The sequence below is a fragment of the Colobus angolensis genome, unplaced genomic scaffold (genome assembly GCF_000951035.1).
Source record: "Colobus angolensis palliatus isolate OR3802 unplaced genomic scaffold, Cang.pa_1.0 Scaffold498, whole genome shotgun sequence".
In the NCBI taxonomy this organism is placed as follows: Eukaryota; Metazoa; Chordata; class Mammalia; order Primates; family Cercopithecidae; genus Colobus; species Colobus angolensis.
This window is the reverse complement of record NW_012118465.1, coordinates 660,977-679,964: the sequence shown is the minus strand read 5'-3', so window position 1 is coordinate 679,964 and position 18,988 is coordinate 660,977. Positions and strand designations below refer to the sequence as shown.

The 18,988-nt window shown below is 46.8% G+C and overlaps 1 long non-coding RNA gene across 1 annotated transcript; it reads right to left on the bottom strand.

The window, feature by feature from the left end:
• Positions 1-9,379: 9,379 nt before the first annotated feature.
• LOC105524291 lies at positions 9,380-12,027 on the bottom strand. Its single transcript, XR_001003734.1, has 2 exons — positions 11,694-12,027; positions 9,380-10,178 (listed from the first exon to the last, which is right to left on the bottom strand). It is a non-coding gene; the product is annotated as an uncharacterized LOC105524291 (long non-coding RNA).
• Between the last annotated feature and the right edge of the window lie 6,961 nt (positions 12,028-18,988).

The window sequence follows — 18,988 nt, the reverse complement described above, 5'->3', positions numbered from 1 at the left end:
GTGTTAGCCAGGATGGTCTCGATCTCCTGACCTCGTGATCCGCCCGTCTCGGCCTCCCAAAGTGCTGGGATTACAGGCTTGAGCCACTGCGCCCGGCCGGAAATGTATTCTCACATTTCTCTTCCTTTTTCTGAGACATGGTGGACCTCGGATTCCCATGCTGGTTTCTTTGTAGCAGGGTAAGGATTTGTCCCACGTGCAGGGGTGAGCCAGGCCTAGGAAGAGCAGTGGGCTGGGGCAGAGTTGCTTCGAGCTGATGGCATGGCTTTGGGATATTTGTTTGCCTGACCTTGTCCTAATCTGTAAAACCTATTTTTCCCGCTCAAGGTGGCACCATGTCACAGTTTGTCTATACAGAATTTCTAAATGGGATTTGGAAAGTTTCTTTTTATTTATTTCTAGAAAAAATCTTAGACTGCGTCTCCCATTATTTCTAGTTAACGCAAATCCTTCACCCTCTCCACATACATCTGATCTTTCTTAAGTGTCACTGACCACATGAGAGTCTCCTCTGCTCTGAAACTCACCCTGCCCTCTGTGTCAATGACCTGGCTACTCTTCATCACAGGCTTCCAAAAAATCTCCAGCCATTCACGCAATCAGAGGATCTTTTATCAAGAACATGGTATATGTAAGGCTACAGGAGAAACAAAGATGTGTCACAGTTTCTTTCTTTGAGGAGCTTCCTTCCAGAAGAAATAATTTAAACAAAAAAGTAAATTATTATAGTATAGTATCCTGTATTTCATACACATAATGCCCTACAGTGAATGTCAAAGTTGATCAAAATTTTAGAGGTCATCTAGCCTTTAAAATATCCACTTCCTCAAAGGGTGGCCCTACAAATCCCATCACAGCATCATCTTTGCACCTAGCATTTGGAAGGGCTAAGTTTTGTGGTTATGGAAAAAGATGAGAGCCTCTTGATGGAATTATATAAGAGAAATGCCTATTCTTCTGGGTGTTTCCATGTCTCTCTCAATCCTGTTGGCCATTTGAATCCAGGGTTTAGCCTCTCCAGGCCTCAGTTTTCTCCTCTGTTAACCGAGAGGGTTGGACTACATGGCTTCTGAGACCCTTCCAGAGCTAACATTTTATGATCTATGATTAAGACTGAGATGACATTGTTCAGCCTGCTGTCCAGAGGGCGACCCACCAACTTTCATAAAAACAATCATCATTAACCTATGTTAATTGGTCAATAAAACCATCACAACTTTATAGTGTGAAACCTGAGACCTGCTGAGATCAACGCTACTGGTGAGCCAAGTGGAAGTTCAGCTTTAGAAACAAAATTGCTGACTAGTAACCCCAGTGTCATATTAGTCAAAGTGACATAGACTCAAACTTATTCTGATTGAAATAAAAATAACTGATGGAGAAACGTAAAACAATCTTGGGGTTGGAAGAACACAGGTCAATCAGACTGTGAGGGCTTCTTGGGGTAAGGACTGCTATAAATGAAATCCAGAACTATGTTCTCCCCTTAAAAGACCTCCATCATAACCACACTGGAACCCAGGCAACCTGTGGTCGGTGAATCAGGGCTGGAGCCTGCCATCCTTTCTCAAGTTTAATCTGCTCATTATTTGTCTCATCTCAGATTTGGGGATCATCTCTTGTTCCTGATTCTCCACTTTCCCCTTGGACTTGATAGAACTCTGCTGATCTTTTAGGCTTACCCTCAAGATCTTTCTATTTTTATGCCACCCTATTCATAATAAGAGTTATCAAGTGTACCACCTACTATGTGCCAGATGATTGTTGTACTTTGTGTCAGTAAATCCTTCTAACAATTCTAGGAGATTGGAATTTTTCTCACCAACATTTTATACTAAAAGAAACTGAGGCTCAGAGAGTTTAGATAACTTGCCAAGGTCATACACCGGTAATTAGGGGAGGCAGGATTGAAACCCAGGTCTGCTTGTGTTCAGAGCTCTTTTTCTAACATCTAGACCCCTACCCCATTCAGTCCCTGGGCCAGGTCTACCTAGCACCCCTCAAGGAAGAATTAGATAGTCACTCTGTGAATTATCAATAACTTCACCTTGTCCAAGAGGAGCAACAAAATGTTGACCAGAGCAAAGTGGGGGTTGAAAGCTGACCTGACCTTGTCCTAATCTGTAAAACCTACTGATTAGGTGCTCAATAAATGTTTGAGGAGGGGAAGAAAGAAGGAAGGGAAAGAGAGAAAGGAAGAAAGAAAAGAGGAGGTAGAGAAGAATACAGGACAGGAAGAGAGGAAGAAGGGCTGGAAGGAAGATGGGAGGGAGAGTGGAGGGAGGAAGTGAAGGAAGAAGCATTAAGAACATGCCAGCAAGTGATATGCATTTGAGCAGAAAGGCAGAGACCATAGGCAAAAACTAAGAGGAGACAGATGATGAGTCTGGGAGTCGGGGAGGTAAAAGGAGCCAGACACTGTTCAGGTGAGAGCAGAAAGCCTGATGAACCAATGCAGGACATGTGACCCTGCAGTAGGAAGTGGTTTTTAGCACAAGGTACATCCTTCTAGGAAGAAAGAAGTCCATTACAGATGCTGCATGTGGTTGGACAGGCGGAATCCTTGAAGGTCAGCCACCCAGCTTCCATTATTCTGTGTCATCTGTGCCAAGAAGGCTTCCAGGCCAGTACAGAAAGCCAAAGTCACTCTAGTTAGAGCTGTAGACTCTGTGTAGTAACTACCAGGTTAAAAAATACCAAAGTATACATGTAGACTTCCAATCTATACACCTACCAGCTTCTCACTTATGAAGACTGCAAAACAGTTGCCATAATGTTCCAAAAGTCAGCCTTCAAATGTGAGTTGAAGTCAGCCGTGGTGGAGTGCCCCTGTTGTCCTAGCTACTTCAGAGGCTAAGGTGGGAGGATTGCTTGAGTTCAGGAGTTTGAAACTAGGCTAGGCAACATCATGAGACCCCCCATTTCAAAAAAAAAAAGAGAAGTAAATAACTTGTCAACATATTATAAGGAGGCTCTGTTTTGAGAAAACGTGTTATACAAATGTATAAATGCATCAAACTTTGTTCTGAAGGAAAGGATTCTTCAGGTTACCTGTAGGTTTGAGTTGCCCGAATTCAACTTAGACATGAGTTTTCTAGACTGCATCTATTGTGTAAAGTGATGATGATTTGCAGGTATACAACCCTAGAAAGCATTGCAGGCAGCCACAGTGATCACCTGCCCATGCTACTGGAAGTTTCTTTTCAACTTGGTAGAGCAGTCAGTAGTCATTTTTGCTGTTATGATATCACTAACCAGAAACACTCCAGAAACACATGTTAGCAAGTTAAACGAGGACATGACTGGTTATTATGTACATATTTAATTAACACTCGTATTTGTGTAAGACATAATATGGTGTTATATGCCTATTCTCAATGCTTGATTAGCAATACATAATATTGTTAATGTTTTAATGAAGAATAATACCATGGTCTTTCCCAAGCACTCACACTGAACAAAGTCCCTAATAGGTGAGAAACGTTAACTAGGAGCCACAGCCTTCCCAAGCTATGAGGACTGAATCCAGCTCTGGTTCTTTTGAGTTGTGGGTTATTGCTTAAATTGCTTCACCTCTCTGAGCCTCGGTTTCCTCATCTGTACCTTCTGAAGGAGACCTACCCTTGAAGGCCCGCCCTCCCCAAGCTTTGCTCCCTTCTTGGAGAGCCACTTCCTCACCAGGCTATATCTCCCACCATGTAGCCTCTGAGCCTGCTGCCCATTCTGCCTGGCTCACTGTTCTTCCTTCATAGCCCACACGGCTCCTGTCACCCTTCAGGTCTCAGTGCAAGCATCAGCTTCTTCGAGAAGCCTCAGTGCAGAAAGGATCAAGTCAAATCCCTCTGTCATCGTTCACATTTCATGGCATTTATCGCTAATGCAGATTTCTGTGCATTTGTGTGATGATTTCATTCATGTTTATCTCCACCAGTGGACGACAGGTTTCTGAGAAGAGACACTGTGACTGTTTATACTCACCACCATACCCCAGGAACCACACCATAGTGGGAGCTCAATTCATGTGTCATGGGTGAAGGGACAGCATTAATCAATCAGTTGATATGAAACAGGATGACATCCACCTGAATCATCATCATCATAAAAAAAGAATAGCTGACTCCCACCCTTACTGCACCCTCCCCCAGTACATGACCCTGACCTTCAGGAACATATCATCTCAAATCATAAACACCTGATCTTATAAGTGTCTCATTCCTTCTGCCAGCTACCAGCTGCCCACCGCCCACCACTGACCTACTGAGCCAGGGTGTCCTGAGTGAACAGCACCCTTAATGGCAGACACAGGTAACCAACTGCCTTCACTCCTATTCTCCACTGCTTCCTTTTTTCCCCAAATGAACATCTTGTCCTTCTTCCCTCTTTGCCTCTCTCTTTCAGGATCAGCAGAAAACCCTAAACCATTTTATTTAACAAATCAACCACTGGTTAGTATCTTCAAAGAAATCTGTGCATTTTCTTCCTTCCCTCTCATTTTACCCTTCCCCTCTCATCATTCCTCTCTCTCTTTCTCTCTCACCATCTTCTCCCTCTATCCATTCTATTTGTGAGCCAAAAATTGACCTTAATAATGACTGATAAATGCAAGAGCAGTGCTCAAGTGATCTGTCTGAATCAATGAGAAGCAAGGTGGAATTAGATGCCATAAAGAAATGGTGCCACCAACCTAAAAAGTCCTTGAACATGCCACATCCTTCTCCAGAGTCTCCTCAAAAGTCTACCCCTTCAACATCCCTTAATTGATTCTCTTTCTTCAAGAGGTCAGCATTCAGGGTACATGCAAAAACTAGTATATTCAATTTTCAGATGCATTGTTTAATTACTCACACAGCAACAATATTATATGCTTGTTCATCTCATTGAATACACAGATGTGCAGCGTCTTAGCTATACTGTGAGTGGCTGATTAGGGAAATCTAAGGACAATTTATATTGTTTCTATGCAAACGGTCTGGACTCCTGAGCTCCTTTGTAATTTTTATCCCTTCTGAGAGTTGCAAGCCATCTGTTAATCATGGAGAAAGATCTCTTCATTGGAGATAAGACCACCCAAATTTTAAAGAATGCTGTCAATGGCCTGAGAATGCCAGGTCTTTGCTTTAGGATCTAGATGGAACTCCCAGACATATGACCTGGAACAAGCTGTCAGCAGCATGCGCCCCAGGATCCAGGGTAAATGAGATTCTTGTAAAGTCTGCAGCAGCAACAGCAGCAATACTTTGCAGAAGTCCATTTCCACCACCCTGAAGGGATATGCTGTGCCTGGGACCTCTTTCTTCCTGTCTTTTTGGTACAGCTGTGCTTTTCCTCTCTCACCATCCAGCCATCAAGGGGACCTGTAGTCATGAGATCATAAAAATCACAGCAGCAGCAACAACAGCAGCCATCTTTCATGGAGATCTCCAAGTGTGTGCCACACCCTTTGCAAACATTGCCAAACAACTTGCGGATGAGAGGATTCAAGCTAAATGACAGAGACTGGGTCAGGAAGGTGAGGTCTGAACATCTCTGGCAGCCCTCTTTCCTCTAAGCCCCTGAATCCCCTGTCCATTCTCGGTCCTGGGAGCTGACATGAGTGTGTCTGGGTTCCTGATCAAAGGAGTCATTTTATACAGAGTAGACAAAACCCAAATTGCAAGTATGAGATGCATACAGAAACCAAGGTGAGCCCTAGAGAAAAGCAACCTAGGTCCAATCACAGGGGTAAGGGGAGAGGGGGCAGAGCAATGAGCCTGAAAAGAGGAGCAGTAAGAGCAGGCATCACCTGGTCCAACACTCAGGATAGGGTCCGTGGGGAAGGTTAGGGCTCCATGATGCACACCTGTTCAGACATGTCATGGATTTCAAGGCAACCAGGACACCAAAGTGCCAGAAACAGAGCAATGACTTGCAGAGCATGTGAGCACACACACCTTAGGCAGTAGGTGGGGCTTTGCAATGTTATATATTATACATGGACCAAGTCCAGTTTTTAATGCACCAGGGAAATGCACTTGTTAAAAGGTCTCTAAGAAGAATAAACAAATTTAAGATGACTAAATAAGGAGCCACCCCACCTGTCCTGGCCTGCAAGCTCGTGTTTTCCCAAAGCAGGTCTTCCTGAAGTGGGACAGCTGGGCTGACCCTAGCTGATATTTTATCAGCCTACCTCGGTTTCTGATGAGCAGTGAACCACTGATTATTACCACTGATGGCTGCTGTGTCCTATTTGTAGTGGTCTCTGGGGAGGAAGATCCACAGGCTTCTTCACAAATTCATTTCAGCTCCTCTCCTTCTTCCAGGCTGAGACTTCCCCTCTGCTGCCAATCTCCCACCAACCCCCTTAAGATGAACAGGCTGGGTCACTATCCCCTATAGTTCCTTTGTAGGTAGGCTAGTCAGCTATATGAATTTCATAATTCTGCTTCTTCTTCTAACACAGAACACCCAGGTCTACCTTCTTTTTCCTGAAAAGAGAGAAATACAGGACACAGAGCAAGGCACTGGGGCATAGGAATGGCACAAGTCAGACTCCTGGGAGGGGGTTCCAGCTTTTCCACTTAACAGTGGGATCAGTTTGGCCTTGTAACCTGGCTGCTCTGAGCTACAGGTTTCTAATCTGTATAAGGTAGACAGGAGCAGCAGTTAACATGAAGGGTTCTCAGGATTACAGAAAATCATGTGTAGGGTACCTGGCATGAGGCAGCTATGACTACTACTGTGTCAGCCTCACAGACACAAAATAATCCTTCCATATGGTTAGGTTTAAATCAGGTTAACAAATACCCATTGTGACCTGCAGCACTAAGCAAAAGTACTATTTGGGAAATGAGAATGGAATATTAGACATGGTTTCTGTCTGAAAAAGCTCGTAAGTGATTTGGCAGAGACACCCAAACCCCTCTCACCACCCCTGGCATAAACACACACTTCCATGCCCCTGCAGCAAGATGGTCAGGCTAGGTTGTTGAATGGAGGCAAATTCTCTGGTGGGGTTTTCTTCTCTTTGGTCCTCTGAGCTCTCTGTGAGATCTGTGGATTGTGGCCCCTGTAGATATATCTGAAAGATCAAGCAGAGGTTCCTTCCCAGAGAATAAGAAGTGGAGTGAAGAGCAGGGAGGAGGCCACGTTGACAGTAGGAACATGCCCTACTGTCAACTAGGCACGTTCTCTGCCCTAGTCTCTGTGCTGTTTGTTCATTCCAATCATTTAACTTAATCCTAAAACAACACTGCAAATACTACAGTGGACGCTGTGCTGCTTCACCCTGATCCCCCATCAAGATTAAAGGACTCATTTCCCAGCTCTTGGACCTCTCTGAACTACTCTTTATAGAGAGCCAACTCAATCAAGGTCAAGTCCCACATCCAATGAGTGGGCAATATGGGGCTCTGAAGGCCTGGTCCCCCTCTCCCCAAGTCAGTACCACTCTGCAGAGCCATCCAGCTTCAGGGCTCTGCATCACCTACATTGCTGCTCAGCTTCTTCCTCTGTCCAACTCTACTTCCTTCTCTTCCCCAGCAGATTCTGCTCCCAGAAACACTCCACAATAAACTTCCTGCACACTTATTTCCCTGTGAAGAAACAGAGGCTCAGAGAGACTAAGTAGCTTTCCCTAGGTCATACAGCTTTTAAGTGGTAGAGCTGGGCTCAGATCCAAGGTTGTATGACAGCAAGACTGTCATTTTCAGTGCACAAGATGAAATCCCTCATTAGGAATTCAATGACGCAAACTCTAAAATTCCCTGGAAGAAGTAGGAAACCAGTAAACATCCAAATGAGATAAGTTCGTATAGTTTAAAACAGATTATAGCACTTAGTCCCTTCTCCTACTGCGAAGCTGTCCCTAACCATCTATGCAGACTGTCTCATGCAACTAACAAGTGCAGCAGGGCCCAGCTGGACAGCCAGCAAGAGAAGCCCAAGGACCCAGGCATGGGGTTCTTACAAGCCACTTACAACTCTCAGCTCTACTATGACTTTACATAAGCTACTCACCATCTCTGGATGGGCTTCAGTTTTCTTATCTATAAAATGGAAATAATAGTCCTACCCCAAATTGGTTTTAGAATTAAATGAAACATGGTAAATATTTTTAAACTATCTTGAAATGCACAAAATCTTCCAGTTCAATGGGAGTGTAGAGCCTAGAAAAGGATAAAAGAGCATTTACCCAGAAACCCAAGGCTACTTCCACCAGCTTCTCAGCCTTGAGACTCAGGTTTCACAGACTACTGAAGCTCTCAGGGGACTGTCTGACTAATGTTCACGGTCCACCCTGGAGCAGCATGAGACATGGACATGTAGGAGATTGGATGTCAGAAGACCCAAACTACACAGTCCTAGTTTTCTCAAAAATGAGCTCTGTGAACTTTATAAGCAACCTCCCCTCTCTGGCTTTTGTTTTGTCTTTATTGAAATGAGGAAGTTGGACTGGATGCTCCTTAGTTCTCCTTCCATCTCAGGCATGTAGAATTCTGTGATGCCTGGTGCCTTCTTCAGAAAGTGTTTCTTCTCCTCCACCCTACTCCTCAATCTCAGACTTCAGCGTGAATTCATTACACCAACCTTCCAGCTCCACCCTTCTCTCCTGTTGGGGGCTGGGGGCAGGGGTGATGGGGAGTGATGGCTTTGCAACCGAAGCAGGAAGCAGAAAAGGAAAGGACAGGATTACTAGCAAACCAAAGGTCACCTAGAGTCCATGGTACCCTTGAACAACAATAAGTTCACGCTGGTGGCTCTTTTCAGGAGGATGTATGAATGCTGCTTACCTAAATGCCAAGCCTTCACAGGCAGGTCTGAGTGTGTACCATGCTGTTGGCTCCCACAGGCAGGTCTGAGTGTGCACCATGCCACATGCTGCCTGCATTTATATCAAGCCTCACAACACACCCCATTGTTGACCCTATAGAGCATCTCGGAAACTACACTCAGATCTTACCATAAGTCAGAGCAAACGCAGTTAGGAAGGAAAACGTACTAGAGAAGAGTTGAGTAGAAGTACACCAAAGTGAAATAAGCCACAGTTGTTCAGAAAGTCAGTTTGCAAAGATAATGACCAACAAGTTCTGCCCAAGCTAGGCCTTGCCACCTTGCCCCTATGCACCTTGGCACCTGAGGCAACAGGAAGAGAGAGCAGCTGTAACTATCACCTCATGGAAGCTTTGGTTTCCGCTTTTTGCAAAGCTCTGCTCTGAGAAAGATGTGCTTCCCAGGAAAAGAGAGTGGGTGATTTGGTTTGCAGGCATAGAGAATGTTTCCACAGTAAAAACTCATCACTGGTATGTTGCAGTTTATAAAGAGATAGCTTTCACTTTAGAAAGGTTTTTAAAGCAATGGAAAGGTTTCAGGAAGAAATACAGAACACCAGTGACACTGAGGGCAACAGAAGAGCTTTCATTTTGTTCATTCTTCATGTATTCATTCAAAAGTGCTTCACAAGTAGCTGCAATTTACTTGAGTGTCAACCAAAATTGTGAGAATCCCAGTGTGATTTCAAATTGCCCTTTTAGGAAATTAAGTAGAAAAGTGATAACGAGTAACCTTTTGTCATCAGTTCTAAAAAACCATTTGTGAATTACTTTTATACAGGTTTTGTGACAATAGGGCCACCAGACATTTTGTATTATACATGCCACTCCTGCCAACTGTAGACGTGATATTTAGAGATGATTCTGTGCAGTTGCCAGAGGAAACACGACATATACATAAACCCAAAGTCATTTGCTAGTGTTGAGTTTAACTCTCTAGTTTAGAGATGATTAAGAGTTCATCTTATGTGGCACCTCCACTGACTGGGGTGCTGTGTTGAGACATCTCCTGAGGTCAATATGGATCAGTAAGAAAAAATGCCTTTGGATCTGGGCGAGAGGGATACTTGGCATCCTGGCTGCTCCATCTTGAAGGCTGCATCCCAGCATCCTTCAGGCCTCCTGATCAGGAGCATTCTCCAGCTGTTCATTTTTTCCTAAGAAAGCATTCGTGATGAGGTCTGGGCTCTTTTTCCCAGGGGCAGGTCTGAACTGGAGAGATGATTCGCATGGCTACAGTAAGATACCCAAGTGCTGGGCCCAGACTGTCTGCCACTTCCCTCTGTGTTCCACACAGCCAGCAACAGAGCAAGCTCTTTCCTCCCAGCAGAAAGCCAGTGTCAGGCATGGCGGAGGCAAGGCCAAGCAACCCTGGGGGTGATAGAGGGGACCGGGTTTGGGTTGGACAAGCCCAGTAGACCTATTTCTCCTAGGACCATGAAAAGCCTGTCCCCTACATTTGACTGGGAGCTAACTGTAAAAGTTGCAGCTCCTTGAGAGTTAACTCTAGAGACAGCTGCACTTGTCACCTTGTGTCTGCATAATTAACCAGCAGTTGTTCCTGCTTTGTGGAACATGGACCAGGCAACCCCCGTGAGGTCCTGTGGGGACATTCTCAGTCTGATTGTCAGACAATTGGCAGGCAGACACAGCTTCTGCAATGCTTGACTGAAGGGACTGAGGACAGTCCGATTTTTTTCTTTCCCACCTCAAATCACATTTATCCTTCTCTTCTGTCTCCCTTCCTCAAGGCCCTCCCACCAGGACCAGCCCCTCTGGACACTGACCCTGCTATTCTCCTGAAATGGCCCAGATCAGCCCTGATATCTGCTTCTGGATTGGAATTTGATTTGAATCCCTAAAATCTTAAGATGTAAATTCTGTAGTGTCTAAGCTAGAAGAACCTTAAATCTCTTGTGGACAATCTCACTGTTATGCAGAAGAGGAAACTTCACCTTGGCATACCCAAGGACACACAGCTGGCCAGGGCAGGGCTCCGGCCGACTGTAAGGGCTGATCGTGGCCAAATTCCACTCTCACTTCATCCTCCCCAAAACCCTACCAGACATTCAGTCCACACTCATCTGGAGCTGCATGATCTCCCTAGATAAGCCTCATGCCATCATTTTAACTCCCATTTCTATACCTTCAACACTAACATCTTATTTTAATTCCAGACCTATTTTTTTTAGGTACCTAAGATTCCTCAGATGCAACCCAACAGAACCTTGTTGCCATCTTCTTTCCTAAATCTATGCAATCTTCTGTGTTCTTGCCTGTCTCCATTACATTCTTCTGGATGTGGATCTATTCTGGGAGGCAAATAAGGTGCCTGTTCCTCTGGGAGGCAAATGAAACATGTCTCCCAGCCAGATGGCCACAGGGAAATTGCTCTGGGGCTGAACCTCAGACATGAAGATGAACCTGAGGCTACCATGATGACTGGCTTCCCCTAGTGGACTCTCGGGGAGTGGACACAGAAGCTTGGGCATCTGACATCTCTCTGTTCTCATCCAGTCTCAGCTGTTCACATTCAGGGACTGAAATTCCTTCCTCCCAAGGGATTCAATCTGTGGTAGCTCAATCTGTTTCCAGGGCAGGGAGGTGTGTTAGAACCTAGTACTTCCCAACGGTGAAGTGAAATCTGCCTCTCTCTAAATTCCACAGTGCTAATTAAATATCCCATGTGACCGCCTATCTAATATTAAACATTACTCCCATGTTTCCCAAACCAAACCTTCCCTTCTCTAGACGAAGCATCTCCAGGTCCCTGTGCTCATGGGACCTAATCCCCAAGGCATCCCAGACACACACCCTGTTTATGTCCATGGGGGTTAAACCCTGCATAAGGTGCTAAGGACAGACCCGGATAGAGGAGAACCTCACCTCATCTGCTGTGTTCCAGCAGGAAGGTCAATCTGCTTGAAAACTGTCTGAGGTTCCAGCAGTTGTGTGGGCCGCCCCGTCCATAGGTCCTCTTGCCAATCCTCCAAGAAAATGGGGCCCAATTTCCATTGCAATGCCTCCTTCCTGTCCTCAGTCAGGACACCGGCCTTGTTTTCTCACAGCCTCTCCTACACTTTTTTCAAAGTCCTTCTCAGATCCCTCCTCTTCCATGGGTCTATGCTATGTGTACCTCCTAGCATATAGCACACTCCTTGAAAGTAGGACTGGGTCATTTCTCTTAAACATTGCCTACAAAATGAGGAACTAAGCTGGGGAGTCACTAAGGTCTCTCCTCACTTATATATCCTGTTATTTAATTGTCTTATCTGTTAAGTCAATGCCCTTCCTCCTCAAGGGCATGATAGGGTCTGACCCAGTTCTATTGCTAAATAAACACTTGCTTATTAAATTGAGTTGATACATATTAAGGAATGGAATGAACCAGGAAAGGGAGCTGTTGATAGGGAAAAAGTAGGTGCTGGTTCAGAAACAGGCAGAGGAGGGGGCCCTTCCCCAGGAAGGTGATTCAAGTCAGGACAAGGCAGATGGGAATAGGCTGGAAGCAGTGGACAACACTCAGAAGGGAAACAGGAGAGAGGTACTATCATGGCCATGCCTCTCGTTTAGGATTCCAGGTTAGGGTGGCCATCAAAAAAGAGATTGAAGGGCAAGGGATGTGATTGTCATTAGTCCAGGAGCTTCAAAATCAGGATTTGCAAGCCACTCACATCAACACTCTCAGCCTCCATTTCCTTCACCTCCAAAATGAGAGACTTGGATCAAAGCCTGAAAGTGTGGTTTGGGCTTGTTAAGAATGCAGGGTTCCAGGCCCCACTCTGGGATGGAATGGACATTCAACCAGATCCAAGGCGATGCATGCTAAAGTGTGACAAGTGCTGTCCTGGACAACCTCTCTGAGATTCTAAAGCAGAGATTTTTAAGAGTGAGTCTCCATGGTGCTCAGAGTCCACTGCACCATAGAATCACCTGGGGAGCTTTGAAAATCCCATGCCCACAAGAGAACTTTCTGGGATGGTGGATTATTCTACATCTTCACTGGGGTGGTGGTTACATAAATGCATACCTTTGTCGAGACTCATGAACCGTACCCTTTCAATGGGGATATTGTAGTATGTGCAAACTATGCCTCAATAAAATTAATTTTAAAAAACTACCCCTAAATTTAAATCATTACATACAGTAAAGCTGTAATAAAGAATAGTGTATTTAAGAATATCAAGGCTCTCTTAAAATATACTGTATTTCTCCCCCAAGGAAGGGGCTGTGCTCAGGAATAAGTCTGAGTTGGCACATTTTCTAAGGATATAAATAAATGCATCTTTACCTGATGCCACAGCCCATACCAATTAGGTCAAAATTTCTGGGTATCTTTTAAGCCTCTCCAGGAAATTCCAATGGGCAGTAGGGCTGAGAACTGCTTGGGCGCCTCTTGCAGATGTTAGCAGTCAACTCTTACCATACTGCTGCATTGGGATCTGTCTGAGTGCCCAGCACTGTGCAGAGGGCAAAAGGTGGACAGAGAGAGGAAAGCAGGCAACACACTATGTCTCTCAGTCATTGATGGTCTGGTTTGGAACACAAGGGGTGGACCTACCCAAAAAGAGTGAAGTTACTACTGAGGCAAGGCCACTCTCACAAAGAGTTTGAGTCACCCACCAGAGTGGCAAGGGCATGGCGACTTCTTGGAGGTCACAGATATTCACCTCTGTGGTTGCTTTTGAGAGTCCTCCTCTCAGGTCCCATCCCACCTCTGCTTTTATAGATTAATAAGTGGAGCCTCAGAGAAGTCAAGGAGCTGCCCCAATGTCACACAGCTAGGAAGGTAGAAGGGAGACCTTGAACGCATGCCCTCTGGCTCCAGAGCACATGCTCTTTCCAGAGTGCCACATGCTTCCCATCGGGCGGCAGGCTGAGATCTCCCCTCCCTTATGGATTGGCCAGAACCGATCAATTGCCCTGCTCTGCGGTGCTGACGGGCTCCCTGGGACATGGGAGCAGAAAAATGAGGCAAAGTAACGATGCTGTGTGTTGAGGGGGGTCGGGGTCTCTGGGTGACATCCCCTCAGCATGCAGTCCCAGGGAAATGCAGCCACCGGAGGGCACAGGTGCCTGGTGCTGCCTCAGAAAGAGGAACCACCATGTGGAGGGGAATAATTCAACTCCAGGAGGCGAGGGCATGGCGAGCCCCGCTGCCCCTCCCCCTTTGCCAGGGCAACGTGGGATGTCGGACAACACTGTGGCCACCTCATTATTGGGCTGCTCGGCCATTGTCCCTGGGACAATGGTTTCCGGCCCTGGCTTTGTGTGGGGCTGCCAGCCGAAGTTATTAACCACGGGAGCTGCCTTTGAGGGACGTCCAAGGGAGGGGTGAAAGGTCACCGGAGCAGCGAGGGGAGCGGAAGTGGGAGGGAGAGGCAGCACAAAAGAAAGGGATGAACCCCCATCCCCCTCCCCTGAAGGAGCCCCAAACAGAGTTGCGCCCAGAGGGAGGCATGCAGAGGCGCTTTCAGAGGAAGTTCTTGCTGCTGCAGCGGGACAGAAGCAGCTGGGATGCTGACCATCCTGATAGGCCTTGGAGGTATCAGCGTGGATGGGGATACAGGCTGCACGTGAAGAGGACTGAATGGGTTGGTGGAGGGGTGGGGGGTGGACGGAAACAGGAGGCAGCAGCAGAGGTTGCGTTTGGGGCTTCTCAACTCACTCCTTACATAGGTGTTTGCTACTCAAACCTTCTGATGTCCACGACATCTGCCTGTGCCCCAACCCTCAGAGAAGCAAACTAGAGGGACCCCAATATGTTGGTCCCAGTAAAGAAAGCTGCCCTTCCTCCCGAGGCTGTCTGTGTCAGCCCCTGCAGATCTGGACGGTGTTGGTGAAGACACCATGGTTTAGGCTTGTCTGGGCAAGTGGTCGTGGGAATTTGACCATAGATGGAATTGCAGAGGTTGCGTTAGTTATTCAGTGTCAATCTACTTTTAATGGGACAGGGAATCTGATGCCCAGACAGGGAGAGGACTCTGTCAAGGGCACAAACCCAGCAATGGGCAGAACTGAAACTTGGTACATTATCTGTTCCCTGCCCTTGGGAAAAACTGGGCCTCTGGTGTTTGACTGGGGCCTCCATCCTTGCCCAACCCAGGCCTATCCCAGCTTCTTGGATAACGTCAAAAGGCATGAGTCCCTTTCCTGAGATACCAGGCCCCATGGAAGACAGCTTTGTCCTGCCTCTCAAACCATATAAAGGCAGAGAGAACTGCCCTAGAGCTGCCACTTCCAGCAGCCTAGTCTGCCTCCTGCTCTGCCAGCCCAGCAGAAGATGCCCAGACCACAGTGTGCTGCCCTCCAGAGCAGGGCTAGAAGGCCCAGAGTTTTTGGCCATGAGGCCCCAGGAGGCCCATAGCGCATCCAAGGTTGAGGGGTCAGGGCGGGAACTCTGGTCTCGCTCGTCACAGTCTCTCCTCCAGCCAACACGCAAGGACAGGACACAGGTGTGGGTCGGTGGACAATCAGCTGAATTATAAGGAAGCATTTATACCTTATCTATAAGTTTGGATATGCCACAGCATTTGATGGGAAAGTATGAATTATTCTACCCAACTTTTATGTTTAAGGTTATATGTTTTTTAGAACTAGAAAGAATGCTTCAGTCCCTCAACATGGTTAGTTGAAGAGGAGAAGAAAAAGGAGACATCAAAAAGAAAATCTAGTGCTGAGTGGATGTAGAGTATGAGGACGTGGAGCTGGGAAGACAGAGGACGTGGTGGGATGGGAGGGAAAGGTTGTGGAAGGCCTGCATCCCATCTCAGTTCCTCCACTGCTTCACCCCAGATTCTGTTTTTGTTCCCCCGAATCAGACTTAGTCTCCCTCCATTCTCCCACCCCATGTGTGCCTCCATCCTGGTCCTGCCTCACTGGACAGCCTCTCCGCGTCCTTCCTCCTCCCTGCTCTAGAATTCTACTTGGTGCCCCCCAACCCCACTCAACTCATTGTCCACCTGGTCTCTGAGGCCAGGCACCCTAATTCCCCTCTCCCCCTACCCCACTCAAGGAAACCCAGCACAGACCATCTCGGCTCACTCCAACTTTACTTCTTTGCCAAATGCATTCCCAAACACCCTCATGAGCTTTGCTGATCTCTTTGCCATCTCTCCCTGCCCCACTCCAAGGGCTCCTCCTGCCTGGTGAAGGTTGCCCTGGGTACCCCAGAACTGAACCTGCAGCAGCCAGCACAGTTGACCTTGGGGCGATAAGCAGCCAGGGAAAGCATTTCTAAAACAACAACAACAACAACAACAACTCAGTAAGCAGATTAAACAAAGGTAGAGACAGAGCCCTCCACCCCTCTCACACACACACACATCCTCACACACAGCTATACCACACCCCGCAAATGTTGCTTATGTTTCCTTGGTCATTCTGTCCATCCTCCTGTCTGTTCAAAGCCAAGGACACTGCTCTACTCTAAATTTTTTGTCCCGAAGCCCCCAAATACTGCAACCCTGACCCAATGCACGAAGCCACCCCAAAATACAGCAGAGGATACCAAAGCTTTCATTTTCCCTCAGTATGGCCCATCCTTTGGGTATGCCAACTCCATGGTCACCAAGCACTGCATGTGGGACAGGGCACAGTTTGGAGGCCTTGGTCCAGCCACTGCCCCAGACCCACCTTGGCTCTTTCCTCACTAATACCTGAAAAGCCCAAACTTTCTAGTGTTTAGCAACAAATTAAACTCTAAGCCAACAACAACAGAACAGGGTGGAGTGAGCGGAAAGCAAATGAAATGTTAAAAAAAAAATTAAGCAATACTTGCATTCTCATTAGTAGGAACATGTGAGATGAAGCACGTTATGTTATTAGGCATTCTCTCGATTCAGTAAACACAAGCTGAATAAATTTATAAATATCAGCATTAAGTGAGATTTAACAGGGAGCTGTTTATCTTCTTCCTGTCAGGCAGGCGGCAACGCTCTCCATGTATCACTCGCCAGCCGTGCAGTCCTCACTCGCTTGCCCAGGTAAGCTGGGGCAGAGCCTGCTGCAGCCCAGCTCTGGTTGTGAGAGGGCTGGCACCAAGGAGCTGCAAGCTTACCTCATCTAATTTCACCTCACCATGCTGACTGCGAGGTGGCCTGTGTGGTCCATGCTCAGGGAGTCACACTCCCATACTGCATCCCAGCCCCTCCAGCAGCACAGTATGTCCTGGGTGACTTTGAGGATGCTATTTAACCTCTCTAAGGTAAAGCTCCTCAACTGCAGCATCAACAGATCAGTGCCGACCTGGTAAGGCCATCGAAAGCATCAAATGCTACTGTTCAGTAGGTGCCTGACACATAGTAGGTCCACAAGCAAATGATTTTCCTAATTACATCATTTCTAGCACAGAGCTGGAGGAAATGGCGAGGTGCAGGTGGCCACTGGGCCCTGCTGTTCTACATGGGAGTAAGACAGCCGCTAGGTGAAGGGGAATGACCAGGCAGCCACAGGGAGGACATGTGGCCTCAGGAAGCCTGGGAGTGTATCCTGGTTCTGCTAGGAACATGCGTGCGGCTTTGTGTGGGTGACACTCTGGCTCCCCAAGCCTCCCTTTCCTACTATTATATCCTTAATGTGCCTCTGAGGCCAAAGCCTTTGTGGCAATTGTCAAATGAGTCCATATGCAGTATCGTGTTGAGGGAGGACAAGGTCACCAAGAGCTGAGAATGTTTCTCCGAGTGATGAGACCTAGGTGTTGGGTACATGGAGATCCCCGGTCCCTTTGTGATGCCTGCATCCTGTTGCCTCCTTGCCTGGAGCCCGCCTCAGCTCAGAAAGCCAATTTCCTAGATTCCAAAGGCCTTCCCAGACCAATTAGCATGTCCTGCAGCTGTCAGCTCCCTGTGCCTAGCCTGGACCTCAGCCCATGTCTAGCACCCAGTCTCCCACCCCCACACATATTCACAAATAAATTAAAATAACAAATGACATAAATTCTTCACTCCTTGTCTGGCTTGCTGTATGTAAACGGCTATGACAATACAAGACACAGAGGCAGGCACCCAATAAAAGCTGTTGAAAATGTGACTGACACCAATTTTCAGCTATCCAGGAAGGCACGGATCCTTGTAAGGTCCAAGAAGAGTCCTCGAGAATAGTTGAGAATTCTTGGGTTCCATATGAACACATGAGATAACCCACAAAGGCTTTGGATTTCCCAACACATGACTGTCCCCGAACACTCCTTCTTTCCTTCGTCTCTCTGCTGAGACCTCTAGACCCCAAGGATCCACCCACGGCAACCTCTCCAAAGATACCCTGATATGCTTTTCTTCCAGGCAGCATTTCCACAGAGCTGTAGGTGAAAGTCACAGGATGAAAATGTGCAATGGGACTGTATCCCCCACCAACACACTGCAGGCAACACACTCTGCCCACCCTAGGAACGGGCATCTAAGAATGATACGATCTTTTCTAAAAAGAAAGTAAATAAAGGCAGGTGCCATATAAGAAGACCTTGGGGGACTGTGGGGATGGTCCTTAATGTCTCAGAACGTCTGCCTCTCCATCAATGAAACGAAGGATTCAAAGCAGCTCATCCCTGAGTTTACCTCAATGCTGAATCCTAAACATCACCCTTAAGATGCTCTCTGGCTAGGCAGGGAATGAAGGATCTGGGAGGTGAGTTGCAGGAAGCTGCAGCAGCTCCCCATTTACAGATCCTCTAGTGCCAGTTTTTCAGGCTTCCTGACCAAGAGAAGCAGCCAGGCAAATCCACCACTCAGCCACATTTACAGGAAGCTGGCTATTTGGGAGGCTCTCTACCACAGGCTTTGGGGGGAAAAAAATGCAGAATTAATGTCAAGATCATATAATTACCTATGAGAGAAAAGATGTCCAAGGATGCCCTTAGGTCTCATTTGATCTAAAACTAGGCCTGGAGCTACTTAATTGTACAAGTTGGTTCAGGCTGCTGTAACAAAAATACAATAGACTGGGTGGCTTAAACAACAAACATCTATTTCACATGCTGCTGAAGGGAACCAGCATGGTCAGGAGCATGGTGAGGGCCCTCTTCCTGGCTTGGAGGTGGCCATCTTCTTGCTGTGTCATCACATCGCAGAGAGAGAGAGAGAGAGAGAGAGAGAGAGAGAGAGAGAGGAAGCAAGCAGTTTCATATTTTCTCTTATAAGGGCACTAATCCCTTCATGAGGGCTCCATCCTCATGACCCAATAGC